The sequence below is a fragment of the Pelodiscus sinensis genome, chromosome 2 (genome assembly GCF_049634645.1).
Source record: "Pelodiscus sinensis isolate JC-2024 chromosome 2, ASM4963464v1, whole genome shotgun sequence".
Lineage (NCBI taxonomy): Eukaryota > Metazoa > Chordata > Testudines > Trionychidae > Pelodiscus > Pelodiscus sinensis.
In genome coordinates this window covers 149,744,485-149,758,702 of record NC_134712.1, presented here as the reverse complement: position 1 = coordinate 149,758,702, position 14,218 = coordinate 149,744,485, and the positions used below count along the sequence as shown (strand labels likewise).

At 45.1% G+C, this 14,218-nt stretch overlaps 1 protein-coding gene across 6 annotated transcripts in view; it reads right to left on the bottom strand.

Moving 5' to 3' along the window:
• Window positions 1–14,218, bottom strand: part of LOC102455363 (poly(rC)-binding protein 3-like) — a 685,006-nt gene that overhangs the window by 207,328 nt on the left and 463,460 nt on the right. The window lies entirely within an intron of this gene.

Below are 14,218 nucleotides of genomic sequence, written 5' to 3'. Positions count from 1 at the left end.
AGAGCCAAATAAAAAAGTAATAGAGACAATGAGTGTCCTTGCCTACTACCTCAGAAGAGGCTGAAAGTGTCTGAGGTCACATTGTTGATAATGATGCAAGAGTTTGGGTGAACCTAAGAACCTAACAGCATCCATACTGGGTGAAGTACAGAGATGAAGTTCTGCCCCACAGCATACAGGGTAGGGAGGGGAGCTGCTGGTGATTGGAGCTCCAACCACTGGCAGCTCCTCCCCTCCTTTCCCTCTACTATGGGGCTGAAACCCCACATGCCGGCAGCTCCCTTTCCTCCTCTGCAGGGAAATATGGGACAATATGCTAATTTTTTAAAAAAAGTTGGGACACCGGGTAAAGGGATTAAATAAGGGAATGTCCCAGTAAAAATGGGAAGGATGGTCACCCTGGGTCAGACTAAAGGTCACCCTGGGTCAAACTAAAGGTCCATCCAGCCCAGTATTCTCTAGCCAATGCCAAGTGCTTCAGAGGGAATGAAAAGAACAGATAATCATCAAGTGATCCATCCCGTCACCCATTCCCAGCTTCTGAAAAACAGAAGCTAGTGGCACTATTTCTGCCGATCCTGACTAATAGGCATTGATGGACTTAGTCTCCATGAATTTATCTAGCTCTTTTTAAAACCCTGAGTCCTGGTCATTCACAACATCTCATACTTTTGTTACTTGAGTTTGCAATCTAGGCGTCTGGGTAGCTTCTGTTAGTACAACAGTTGCAGCTACCCCAAATTCAAGGTGACAGTACTTTTATACCACATCACAGCATCATATATTCTCTAGCTATATTTATACTATATATAGATTTATAATATCTATATTATACTATATTTATATATTATCTTATTAATAATTAACTACCAAAATGAAAATGGCAGTTATTACAAGGCAGTCACCTCTGGAAGAGAATGCAGTAGCTGTTTAACCACAGAAAACCACCACACAAATTGAGGATAGAAAACAAGGAGCAGACATAGCACACATGAGCTCTTATTAGCAATCCAAAAATGCAACATACAATGGAGAAAACAGAATTACATTTCAAGAGTTATTATAAACAATAGGGGAAATGTTTGAAAAATTATCCACGTCTTTTCATAGACAATATACAAACACGAAGCAAAATTTGGTCCTCTCATGCTATAAGCTATGAAACCCCCCCTAAAGCAGTGTTTGATAACTGAAAATGATGAACCACAATTTTAAAAAGTTATCAGTTTAAAATTCATTCAAAGCTAATAAGTTTGTGAGGGTTTGAACGTGTTCCAAAAATAGGCACTTTATTTTGTCTTTGACACATACAGAACATTTAAAATAAAACTACATAAACAGCATTAAAATGTCATTTAATTAACTTGGATAGGATGGCTAAAATGGTGATGAGAACAGATCATTTGTCAGAATGATTTTAATTTAAAAACCGTTATTAGATAAATTAAATTTAGCAGAGACCAAAAGCACACATTTCCCCTTATTATTGCCTGTCAGCTAGTATTCTGTGGCCCAATGGGAGCTCTGAATGTAGAATGCTTGCAGAATCTCACTCTACATCTGAAGCACAAAGAAGATAAGTGGTTTAACTACATTGACTACAATCCATCTATATTTTAACATGTAGCAAAACCAGAAAACTTTGCCCTTTTTCCTAATACTATTATTTTCCAACAAATTTTGTATCTGTAATAGCTTTCCTTACTCTGTATTAAAATAAGAAACTTCTTTTTTGGATAATGAAGAACGTTACTATCAGTGCTTTTTTTTGTGATGGTACTGCCCAGTACTCAGTACCGGCACCTCCAGATGCAGTACCAGCACCTCCAGTTAGAGCTCAACAACTTTTCCCTGGAGTACCAGCACCCCCCCCCTTTTTTTTTTAAATTACACAAAAAAAGCACTGGTTACTATACATTCGAAACCAGGAATTAATTAATTAATTAATTTCTTTCTTTCTTTCTTTCTTTCTTTCAACATCTGAAGGGTATCCTAAACACTGTTATTCCCCCCCCCACACACACACACAAAATACCATTGGCCCTAAATGTAATAGCCAGGTTTGTTTTCAGACTCAAAATTCTCCTTCCATTTATAAAATATTCAAGCTGTGTTTCTAACTTTCTTTTAGGCTTTTTATTTATTTCAAATTTTTTCTCAGTTAAGTGTTGTAAGATAAAGCACTTTGTAACCAGCAGCAAATTATATAATAATCAGTTAATATCAGTCCTCTAATATAGTCAACCAGCCAGTGTATCAGAATTGGGTAATATACCTTTAAGTAGTTTGTGAGTGCTCTAGTGGCTCTGTGTTCAATGCATAGAACCTGCCAGAGCAAGGGTATAATAGCTACACCTTGCATGTGTATAATTAGTAAACATGGTTATTTGCTCCCCTTTATGTGGTCCTTTCATATTATGTTTATTGTGTAAAAAACTAAATATACAACCATCTGCATCCTTGAACAATAAATGCTTAATACATAAGTATTTGGTCTTTCATAACAACTTTCATCCAAATAAGAAAAGTTTGTTTTATTAACAAAAACAACCTAATTCTAAGAACACCCTTGTGAAATAAACTCTAGATGTTTCACTGACTGTATGGGAAATTGGATTTTGGAAGAACATAGTTGAGTTCTTTATTGAAGATGATTCAGATCACCAGTAAAATTTTGTTTCCTGCCCAAATCTATTTGACCAATTCATTTCTAAGCTGCAGAGCTGCTGTACATGGGATAGAGCTACATGAACAAAATATTTCATATGATTTTTAAAATTACTTACTAAGGATGACTATGAGTTGAAATTTGGCCAGGAGCACTGGGTTTACTTACCACTTTAAGGCCTTCTTTGTCAGGATCTTGATTCACATCTCAGATAAAACACAATACCTTAAGTGGCATTGTAGCCCTAAGATTGTGGTTCGTTAATTCTCTAGAACTGAATAACTGCATGTAGCACTTATTATTCCTAATTGGCCCCCCATTAAGTACTCATATATGCCTTAACCCTATTTAGCTTGGATGATCTGTCAGGGTCACATGACAAAATGATACAAAATAATATGGCCATCATAAAATGTTTGCAACAGTAAAGCGAACAGTGATGATATGTTCAAAAGCTTCAGAGGGGTAGATGAGTTAATCTGTAACTGGAGAAACTTAAAAAACAACAAATAGTCTTGCAGTACCTTAAAGACTAACAAAACATATAGATGGTAACATGAGCTTTGATGGGCACAACCCACTTCTTCAGATGAAACGGAGTTATTAAAGGTCCATTTTTGAAATAAATAGGTGATGGGGGGAGAGAAGTGAAAAAAAGGGAAAGAAATAGTGAATTAGAGTCTCCATGCTACATGAAGCTGATAGAGAAGTTGCAAATTGTTCTTAAATACCCATTGTTTGGTTTTTTAATGTCATTAGGATGTGGAATGTAGTGGGCCATCCAACCAATGTCTTTATTCATACCTTTGTGCTAGGAATCAAATCTGTAAATGAAGTTAAGTTTCCAGGCTTCCGTGTGCATTTGGATTGTGGAAGTGATGATATGGTAGCCACTTGTCTGGCTTTGATAGGGTATTCCTCACAGTAGCCAGCATATCAAACTGCTCGATAACTGACAACCTCAGTTTTAGAAACATCAATATTACAAAAGACCAATTGTATGAAACTCTGTTCCTCTTCTGGGAAAAAAAATAAATCACACAATGGAAGTGATGTCAATGAAGAGCAAATGCCTTCAATGCATTGGAAATTGTTCTGCTGTGATGTGAAGAATAAGACAAAAGTGATGTAGTGCACTTGCAGTTGCACACTGCTATTTTGTGATGTTCAATGTTATGAACTTTTTGATTTTATGCACAGTTTGTAAAGTAAGGGCTCTGCTCTAAATAGGTCTCCTTTGTTTCTATTCTTCCTCTTTGTGTCATTCTCTTCTCTTTCCCAACCCTATTCTTTCCATCTTTTGCCCCATTCCGTAAGCCTCCCAGAAGTCCCTTAATGTCTATACTCCCCTTTGCCATTCGAAAATCTTCTTCCTCCTCCTGTTCCTTTTGATCTTTCTTTCTGAAAACTCCCCTATCCTTTCCAGCCTCCCTGCCCCCCCTTTTTTTTGCCACCCTACCCATTCATTCTCAATTTCTCACTCCTTCCACATCCAATCTCCCTGTATTCAAAGCGCACATCTACACAGCAGGGCTAAAGTCAGAATAAGCTATGCAACTTCAGCTACGGCAATTGTGTAGCTTAAGTGGAAATAGCTTATTTCCACTTTAGGCACCGTACACACAGCAGGAAGTCAAAGGAAGAACACTCTTCCTCTGACTTCCCTTACTCCTCATGAAATGAGGATTACAAGAGCCAGAGTAAGAAGTCCTCCAGCTCGACATTATTTCGAAATAATGGCTTGCTGTGTAGACACGCTCTTTGTTATTTTGGAAGAATGTCAGTTATTCTGAAATAATGCTGCTGTGTAGATGTACCCAAACTCTCCTCCTTAAGAGGAATGCAGTGTGGAGGAAATCCAGAAACTCTTCCATTTTTTGCAACTTGTGCAGAGTTCTTCTGAAATATGTTGTGTCTGTTGTCTCACAGGCCTCTCAGGCTAGAATATAGCAATGAACTGTACACAGTGCACATCCCCATATCAACATGAGGGAGAGATTAGCAATTCAAGAAGTGTGAATAACCAATTTTTGTTTCAGTAACAGAACTGAAAAATGGTGAAAAATTATTTGGGGCTCAGCTGATTTTTTTTTTAATGGTGAAATGAAATGCTCAAAAAAGTGTGATTTTGAGTCGACCAACACATTCTGGTTGGCCCAAAATAAAATGCTTTGTTTTGATTTTGAAGTTTGAAACATTTAGTTGGTGGGGGTTATAAAATAAAATGGAGAGAAATTACAAAATCAAATGTATTTCCAAGTCAATTTGAAAATGAACAATTTTGACTTTTCAGATAACTGTCCATAGTTCATTTGTTTATTTAGTTAGTTAGTTACTTACTTAGAAAGCAATTTCCTGAAATTGACAAGAATGCTCAAATTGTTTCAATCAACCAAACTCTGCATTTTTGGCTAAAAAGATTTTGCATGACATTTTTTGCCCTGGCCGTGCCTCATTTGCATATGTTCTTGCGCAAGACTGGACAGTGTAGACGAAGCCTGCTGTATTAATTACAGTTAAAAAAAATTCCCCTCGTATCTTCAAAGCTCTTTATCTGGGCCAAGCAACAGGCAACTCAATACTGTACCAGCAAATGTGGCACTTCTGACACTTTTTAAGAGGTTGGATGTTGAAAATAATATAAATTCTGTTCACTGATCACAACTAATTATAGTGGCCAGGGACTGGTGCATCTGAATACAAAAATATCATAAATATATAATCTGTCTTTTAGGTAGATAGAACCTTATAATAAAATCAGAAATAAAAAGTATAAAATCTATAGACAGTTCATGAGATTTTTCTCTTTGAATTCCTCCCTCAGATGTAAAGCCCTTAAATAGGCCATTATGTAGTCAATCTCTTATTTAACTAGAATTACAGCACTTACTTTGCTTGAGAACACCATAGATAGTCATAATTGTTTATGTACCAGTTTTCAAGGATCAGTAACTATAACTCCTGTATATTGATTACAATCCAGGTCTTTCAAAATATCAACAGTTATCGTTAGAAGAGTGACGGGTTAGTTGTAATGGAAGAGGCGTGCTCTTGGAATGGGGAATAATTCAGAATTACGCATGTAATACGCATGCCGTAATACAGTCAACTCATTAGTTCACACAAAATGACAAGCTGCTTTCGCTTCGGGAAGCCTGTGTTTCCAGGCAAAGCTCTACAATGGCCCATGACTGATTAACCTGAGCGCAAATTGATGACACTGATAACCTGGAAAGTTGATTGGCAAAGGTGCCGCCTTGGTTATCACTGGACTTATCTGACTTTATGTGAAGTGGATCCGTCCAACAGGAAGCTTGCAGGATGACACTAAAGAAAGTCCAGTCCCATTTACTTATTCACTATGTCCCAAATCTTCAGCCCAGTTTCTTGGCCCAGCAGCTGGACATGATATTGGGTCATGTCAATACCCAAATACATACCCAGTGTAGCTGGAAGACTGGGGACTAGGAACTCCAGGCTATGAATGATTATGAACTCTTTCCATGGATCTTCTCCAGTTCCAGCCCCCACCCTGCCCCTTTTCTGATGGATCTGTTTTGGGTCTGCTGCTGTTGCAGGGAACGCCACAGCAACAAAGGTACCATGAAGGGCAACACACACAATGTCTTTGATAGATGTAACACTACTCTTTAAAACATGCCTCCCACTCTCTAAAAATGTATGTTCAGTGACATCAGCATCAAACAATTGCCATTCAAATGAACCTATCTTAGCTTCTGAATCAGTTATCATTGTTCAGAATACAAAATCAGGGGGAAGGAAACAGGATCAATAAGTAGAATAAATGTGACAAAATACATCTGAAAGATCATTGGGCTTAGCAAGTACATTGCTGCCTCCCAATGGCTTAAAATCAGTGGAAGGCTTTTTCCTCTGGAGCAGGCTGTATAAGATTGTTCTTTAGAATTAGGGAGTCTAATTCACACTTCTGTGAATTGTGATCCATGTATGTAAGGTTATTTTGGCACACACATCTCTTTCTGTGCAAAGGGGAGACTTTGCTGTCTCTTTGGTAGCCTTTATCCCTCTGCTGGGGCAGTGGAAGGCTTCCTTTGCTCTGGGGATCCAAGTGGTAGTGGTGAAGGAGAGAATAGACCAGAGGAGATGTGCTTTATTCCTCTACCAGCCCTGCACAGATCAGTTACAGGAGTGTGACGGTGAGCAGAACTTGGTCCATAATACCTAGGATTCTTTTTTTCAGGGTTTCTTTAAAAAACAGGTTCATGAGACAGTTATATTGTGAACATTCTTTCCCAGGATAGCCACTGATTAAATTATATTGTATCTATAGAAGATGGGTTGAGAAGTAATGTTTTGGGGCTATGGAAAATTTTTAAAAATAATTCTTCATAACTAATCTTTATGGCACAATATCATCTCCAGTTTTATTTTTCTATTTCCAAGATATATTTCAAGTTACTCCTTCTCCTGCTTCTTATTATGCAAACCACAAACTGGCAGATATAACTTCTGGTTCAATAATAAATCTAACTTGGTTTTTAACTTCTTTATAGCCATTTAAATTGAAGAATACTATTGCACCCTTAATAAAACTGCTCTGCACAGCCCATGATGTTTGTCTAACTGCTGAAATAACATTAGCCATTTAAAATTAGAGATCATCACAGGACTAGTAATCTGGATGCTCAGAGTTTGTACTGCCCAAGGCTATTCTAGGCAGGTCCTATTGGATTTTACTTCTGGCAGAAGTTCCAAAAATTCAAGGAAATACATACACACAGAGACATCATAGGGATACAGTTAGACTTGGCCAATAAATGGTTCGGATCAGATACATGACCTGGGATTACTGCATTCCAGGTGGAGTGCCCTTACTATTGGCCTATTGACTATTCTTGACTGTGTTTCTCCCTCCTGCCCACGCTCTGCCTCCCTTTTCCCCCTCCTTTTTTGATGAGAAATTCCACCCTGGACTTAAGAAACTTTTTCTAGTAAAAATTAACCCTTTAGGGGAAAGCATCAGTTTCAACGAATTGACATTTTCAAACAAAATACTCTTTAATTAAAAGTATCCTGACCAGCTCTATGTACAGTATATATCACATGTAATTATTTATTAAGATAAGTGTATTCAATTCAATATTGAATCATGAATGTTTTGCTATACAGTAGACCAGAGAGCATTGTAATTCTTTAGTTCTACACAAAGTACAGCAGTAGTAAATAGTTCAGATTTCTGAGTTCTTTTGACATTGATTAGCTGATGTGAACAAAATAAATTAGCATGCTATTACATGTTCCTGGTATATGAGTGGTGATGAAAAATTAAAATAGTGTTGTGCTCTTAGATTAAGATCCAATTCATGTTGGTAACATCTGAAATTGGGTAGGCAAAACTGACACTCAGAAGATTTAGACTTAGAGCAACGGGTAAAGATCACTCTGTGCCTCACTTGGAAAAGGAAAATTAAGTCTACACTTAGGCAATATCTATTGTTTGGATGATGAAAACAACAGAGTCCTTCTCTTTCAGGAATGCAAGAACTAAACGCATCACTGTCCCCTAAATTGGAAAGGAAACAAAGGCATGGGATTGATATGTAAAAGGAAAATAAAAGGTGTTTGTTTGGATGATTCAGAAATACGGATCTATACTGCCTAATTTATTAGTGAACAAAAGGCCCTGCACATATATACTTTTACTTCTAGCACCACGCACAGGCAAAAGAAAACAACATTTATTGGGGAACAATTACAATAGAGGTGGAAAAAATGAGCCAGCCCAACATTGTGGAAGAGGCTAGAACCTGAAACCATAGGCCAGATTTTCAAGGGAGCTTGGTTCTATTTGAAAACATGGGAAGGTGCGTGGGCAAAGCCCGCCCACGTTCTAAAAGCCCCTTTTAACAGCCTTGCGGGAGGGACAACTGGACCGATGTCCAACTAATAACGGGGGACAAATAATGACAAAAGAATCAAGAGGTGTGGGTCACAGGTTCAAAACAAGGGAGCCAGATAGGGACACCGAGCAGAGAACCCTGGACAGTGCCCACTGCTCCTCAAAGCTGTCAAGGGAGCCAGTGGACGCCGCCCAGAGGAACTCTGGGAGTTTGGTAGAGACCACCACCAACATACAAACTCAAGAAAACAACTTCTCCTCTCTCTGTGATTGCCTGATGTGAAAGAGAAGTGGGGTGGATCCACAAATTCACAGTACAACCAAGTATCAGAGGGGTAGTCGTGTTAGTCTGGATCTGCAAAAGTGACAAGGAGTCCTGTGGCACCTTACAGACTAACAAATGTATTGGAGCAAAAGCTTTCTTGGGCATGCATCTGACGAAGTGGGTCTTTGCCCATGAAAGATTTTGCTCCAGTATATCTGTTAGTATTTTGCTCCAATACATCTGTTGGTCTATAAGGTGCCACAGGACTCCTTGTCGCTTTTGCAGTGTGACCAAGGAGGCAGGAAGTAGCACAACATTGGCTTTCTTGTTCCATTTTCTATATGGTGTCATCTGCTGGCAGAAGGAAAGGGATGCAAAAACCATTCTGATCTATACAAAGAATGGGCTTGTTTCATTCTGAAATTGTGTTTAGTTTTTATTTTATCTGAGCCTGTTCACTCATATCTATTACAATGAGTGTATGGTCAATACGTAGAAATCAAGGAGGTGAAACCACGTAAAACAACACAGTCCAAGAAAACACAGTTATGATATATGGGTATTTAAATAGCAGGACAAATTGGTGGCAGTACTCAGAAATAGTTTCAGGCACAAATCGCTTAGTGCTAAATTTGTTCCATCCTCTCAGACACATGCATAAAGACCTGCTGTCCATTGTCTTGTACTTAGGGGAGTGGAGACTGGCTTGACATAGGCACTGCATCTACAGTCCACATACTGTATTAGCAGTGATGCTAGAGCTCCTTGCTTATCCATCTAATACAGAGTTTTTTCAATCAGGCTTTGCCTAGGAGTTCAGAAGTTGGCTTTAAATATGAAAGATCAGACATGCACTCTAAATAATATTCCTCCACCAGTGTGGGGTTTTCTTTAACAGTGTAACATGGCATTTCACAACTCTATTCCACTGCTTTCCCTTAGGAAAGGAAACAATAACACAGGGAAATGGTTTTTTTTTCTATTTATCTGATACACATTCCTTCCTTCTTTCAATATTTAGAGCAGTGGTCCCTAAACTTTTGGGGCTGCCCAGCACCCGGGGGTGGGGCTGTGCATGTGCCATGCACCTGGGGCACAAGAATGGCTTGGGCTGGCCCTGGGCGCACATAAATGCCATGGCGCCCACAGGCACTGTGTTGGGCACCACTGACTTAGAGAGTGAGGGTACGTCTACACTACAGCGCTAATTCGAACTAACTTAGTTCGAATTAGTTAATTCGAACTAAGCTAATTCGAACTAGCGCATCTAGAACTAAAAACTAGTTCGAATTAGCGTTTTGCTAATTCGAACTAGCGCGTCCACACTGATTGGATGCAGGGGGGCATTTAAGGGCAGCTGAAACCGGTTCTGGCAGGGCATCAGGTCAGCAGTTGCTTTGTGTGGCTGCTGTCTGAGGCTATCTGAGGTTCGTGCTTAAAGGGACCCCCCTGGACAGCCAGTTCTCAGCTTTTCCTGCTTGCTTGCCAACCTCGCCGAGGGACAGCAAAGCGTCGGTCTCTGTGCCCATCTGTGTCGGTGCTTCCCTTCGGGGGGGCCGCTGCAGGTGGCAACATGGAGCCACGGCTCACCCTGCACCTTCTGGTGCACGTTCTGGACTTGCTGCTGCAAGCCTGCCAGCAATGGCTCGAGGCTGCCTGGCACCACCTGGTGAACGTCAGCCCCCTGCCTCTCCACCTGGCTGCGGAGGAGCTGTGGAGGAGCCGCGGCGGCGCCCTGGCACCGGCGTGCCCCGCCGCGTCTGGCGTCTGGACACCAGCACCGACTGGTGGGACCGCATCGTCCTGGAGCGCTGGGACGACCGACAGTGGACCCAGAACTTCAGGATGAGGAGGGACACCTTCCTGGAGCTCTGCAAGTGGCTCGCCCCTGCCCTGTGCAGAAGGGACACTCGCATGAGGCCCGCCATCCCCCTCCAGAAGCGGGTGGCCATCGCCTTCTGGAAGCTCTCCACGCTGGACAGCTACCGATCCGTCGGGAACCAGTTCGGCGTGGGGAGATCCACCGTCGGAGCGGTGCTCATGCAGGTATGGCGCTCGTCGGCCACCGAGCCGGGGGGGAGGGGGGCTGCGAGGAGGGGATGGGCCGCCCCAGGGACAAAGGGGGGGCGGGAGGAGGTGAAAGCGCCCCGCACCGGAGGGGTCGGGCTGTCCCGGCTGTACTACATGCCGCCAGGGGGGTTGCTTCCGGGAGTGGGGCGCGGGGCACTGCCAGGGCACGCACGCTCCCAGCCACCCGGGCGCCCCACTGATTGGCGCTTTGCTGTGTCTCTCTCCGCAGGTGGTCAAGGCCATCAACCGGGTGCTGCTCCGCAGGGTGGTCCGCCTCGCCGACCCGGACGCCGTCATCCGGGGATTCGGCGCCCTCGGCTACCCCAACTGCGGGGAGGCCATCGACGGGACGCACGTCCCCATCCGTGCCCCGGAACACCAGGCGTTCCGGTACGTCAACAGAAAGGGGTACTTCTCCGTGATCCTGCAGGCCGTGTGTGACCACCGGGGCCAGTTCACGGACATTAATGTGGGCTGGTCCGGCAAAGCACACGACGCCCGGGTGTACCGCAACTCCTCCGTGTGCCAGCGGCTGCAGGCTGGGACCTTCTTCCCCGACCGCCACATCAGGGTCGGGGACGTGGACATGCCCGTGTGCCTGGTGGGGGATGCCGCCTACCCACTGCAGCCCTGGCTCATGAAGCCCTACACGGGGCACCTCAATCCCTCCCGCCAGGCCTTCAATGCCAGGCTGACCAGGGCCCGCATCATGGTGGAGGGGGCCTTCGGGCGACTGAAAGCCCGCTTTCGATGCCTCCTCACCCGTCTGGACCTGGTCGAGCACAACATCCCTCCCGTGGTGGCGGCATGTTGTGTGCTCCACAATTTGTGTGAGCGGAAGGGGGAGGCTTTCCTGCCAGCCTGGATGGCTGAGGCTGACCGCATGGCTGGACACTACGGTCAGCCCCGCACCGCTGCCATCCGGGAAGCCCAGCGGGGGGCCGTCCGGATCCGGGAAGCCCTGCGGGAGAGCTTCCTGGTGGAGGAGGAGGAGGAGGACTGACCTCTCCCTGAATGCCCCACTGGGGCCTTCTTCCACCCTACCCCCCTTCCACTTTCCCCTCCCTATCTACTGTAAAATAAAGACACCTGTTTTTGAAACAAAAACGTCTGTTTATTTAACATAACTGGGTGCGGGAAGGGAGGAATGAGGGTTGGAGAGGGGAGGGGGAAACCTGGGACGAGGGAGCTGGAAGGGGAGGGAAGGGAGGAAGGGAAAGGAAAGCTCAGGGGTGGGAGTCTGGCTGCCTCTCCCGTCTCGCCACACTGCGGGTCCGGGGGCGTCGGTGGGAAATAGTTGTGGAGGGGGGGGGGGGCAGGAGGGACAGGGGGTGTGGAGGAAGCAGGAACGGAAGCAGGAGCAGGAGCAGGAGGGGGAGCGGGAGCAGGAGGGGGAGCAGGGGGAGCAGCAGGAGGAGGAAATGGGAAGCGGTCGAGCAGGCTCTGGAGGTGGCCTTGCAGGGCATGGCCCTGCTCCTCCAGGGCCTCCAGACTCCTCCGGCGCAGCCTCAGGTCCTCCTGGACCCAGTAGTCCTGGAAATGGAGCTGTTGATCCAGGAACCGGAGGTGCCGCCTCTGGTACTCCTCCTGGTTCCTGGCTGTCCTGCTTGCCCGGGCACGGGCAGCTGCTGCAGGCGGTGTGGTGTGCCCTGCAGTCCCAGGTGCTGCAGCTGTGGTGCAACAAGACCAGCGGTCAATTACCCCAGGGGCCCAGGTGTGTGAAACCCAGCTCCCCTCTGCAAGGCCAGGGCCCCTGTAGGATCCCCAGCTACTGCTCCATGGTGGGCAAGGCCCAGGCACACGGTCCCGGGGCTCCCTCTTGCCCCAGCCCCCCGTACACATAAGGGGAACACGATAGTACTTACAGGTGGACGCCTCCCCGGCCTCAGATGATGCAGGCGAGCGGCTCTGTGGGGTGCCTCGGGGATCCCGGGTCCCAGGCAGGCTGGCGGCAGACTCCTGGCTCTCAGAGCCCTCCTCTTCCTCCTCCGTCTCCAGGAGCGAGCCCTCTGCCCCGGGGTCAATCACGTCCCGGGGGGCAGGGACGGCATGAGCCCCCAGGAGGCGGTCCAGGGCGTGGAAGTGGGGGCAGGCCTCTGGGTTGGCCCTTGGCTGGCAGGCCCGGGAGTAGGACTGCCGCAGGTCTTTGACCTTGCAGCGGACCTGCTCTCGGCTGCGCTGGTGGCCCCTGGCAGCCAGGCTGGCAGCCATGCGGCCGTAGACGGCCGCGTTCCTGTGGCTAGTGCGGAGATCGTGGACATTGGAGGCTTCCCCCCAAACCTCGATGAGGTCCATGATCTCCGCACTTGACCAAGCGGGCGCCCGCCTTTTGCGCCCCCGGGCAGGCTCCTGGGAGCCGCCAGGCTGGTCCTGGGGAGCACTGGAGGGCTGGGAGCCCTCGGGTGGCTGGCTCATCCTGTGGCAGGTGCAGGGTCTGCTGGCACAGGTGCTTGCAGCCTTGCAACTGGCACAAACTGTGTAGCCAGCCCGTGGCCCTTTAAGGGCTCCGGGGCCGGGAGAGGGGCAATAGAGTTTCCCTGGTGTTGGCCAAAGTGGCCACCAGGGAAACCTGGGAAGCCTTAGCCTCCCACTAGTTCGAATTAAGGGGCTACACAGCCCTTAATTCGAACTAGCTAGTTCGAACTAGGCTTAATCCTCGTAAAATGAGGTTTACCTAGTTCGAACTAAGCGCTCCGTTAGTTCAAATTAAGTTCGAACTAACGGAGCGCTAGTGTAGCGCCTAGGAAAGTTAGTTCGAACTAACTGTCCAGTGCCCCAAAATAAGACCATCTGTATTGAAAAATGTCATTTCAGTCTCTCAGATTCAGAATACAGTCTTTGTGTCTTTAGGTAGCTGTTGCATAATTAAACAAGATATCAGAACTGGACACTGGAACAGATCCCAAAAAATCTGTCATAGAAGGCTTTTTCCGTTTATGAAACAAACAAAATTAACAACTAGCCACATGAAAATAAAATTCAATTAAAAGCAACAGAACTCCTGGAATTAAATCTTAGCACAGAGGCTATGGTGCACACTCTCACAATTCAAGACAGGGGGTTAATCTTTACTGAGAATCTTCTGGACGGTTTTAGTTTGTGCCACAACTTTAAAATTTACTTTAAAATGTTATGTGGTGTATTTTACAAACTTCAGTAAGGCATAACGGGATACCGGAAATCAGAGAGGAACAGAAATATTCATAGCTACTCCAGAGGACTACACCAGTGCATGCCCAAAGCAGAATCATTATTACCACTAGCAACTATCATTGTACACTAGTCCCAATCCTGCAATCAGATGCATGCCAGTGGCCCCTTATGCTTTTGAGAA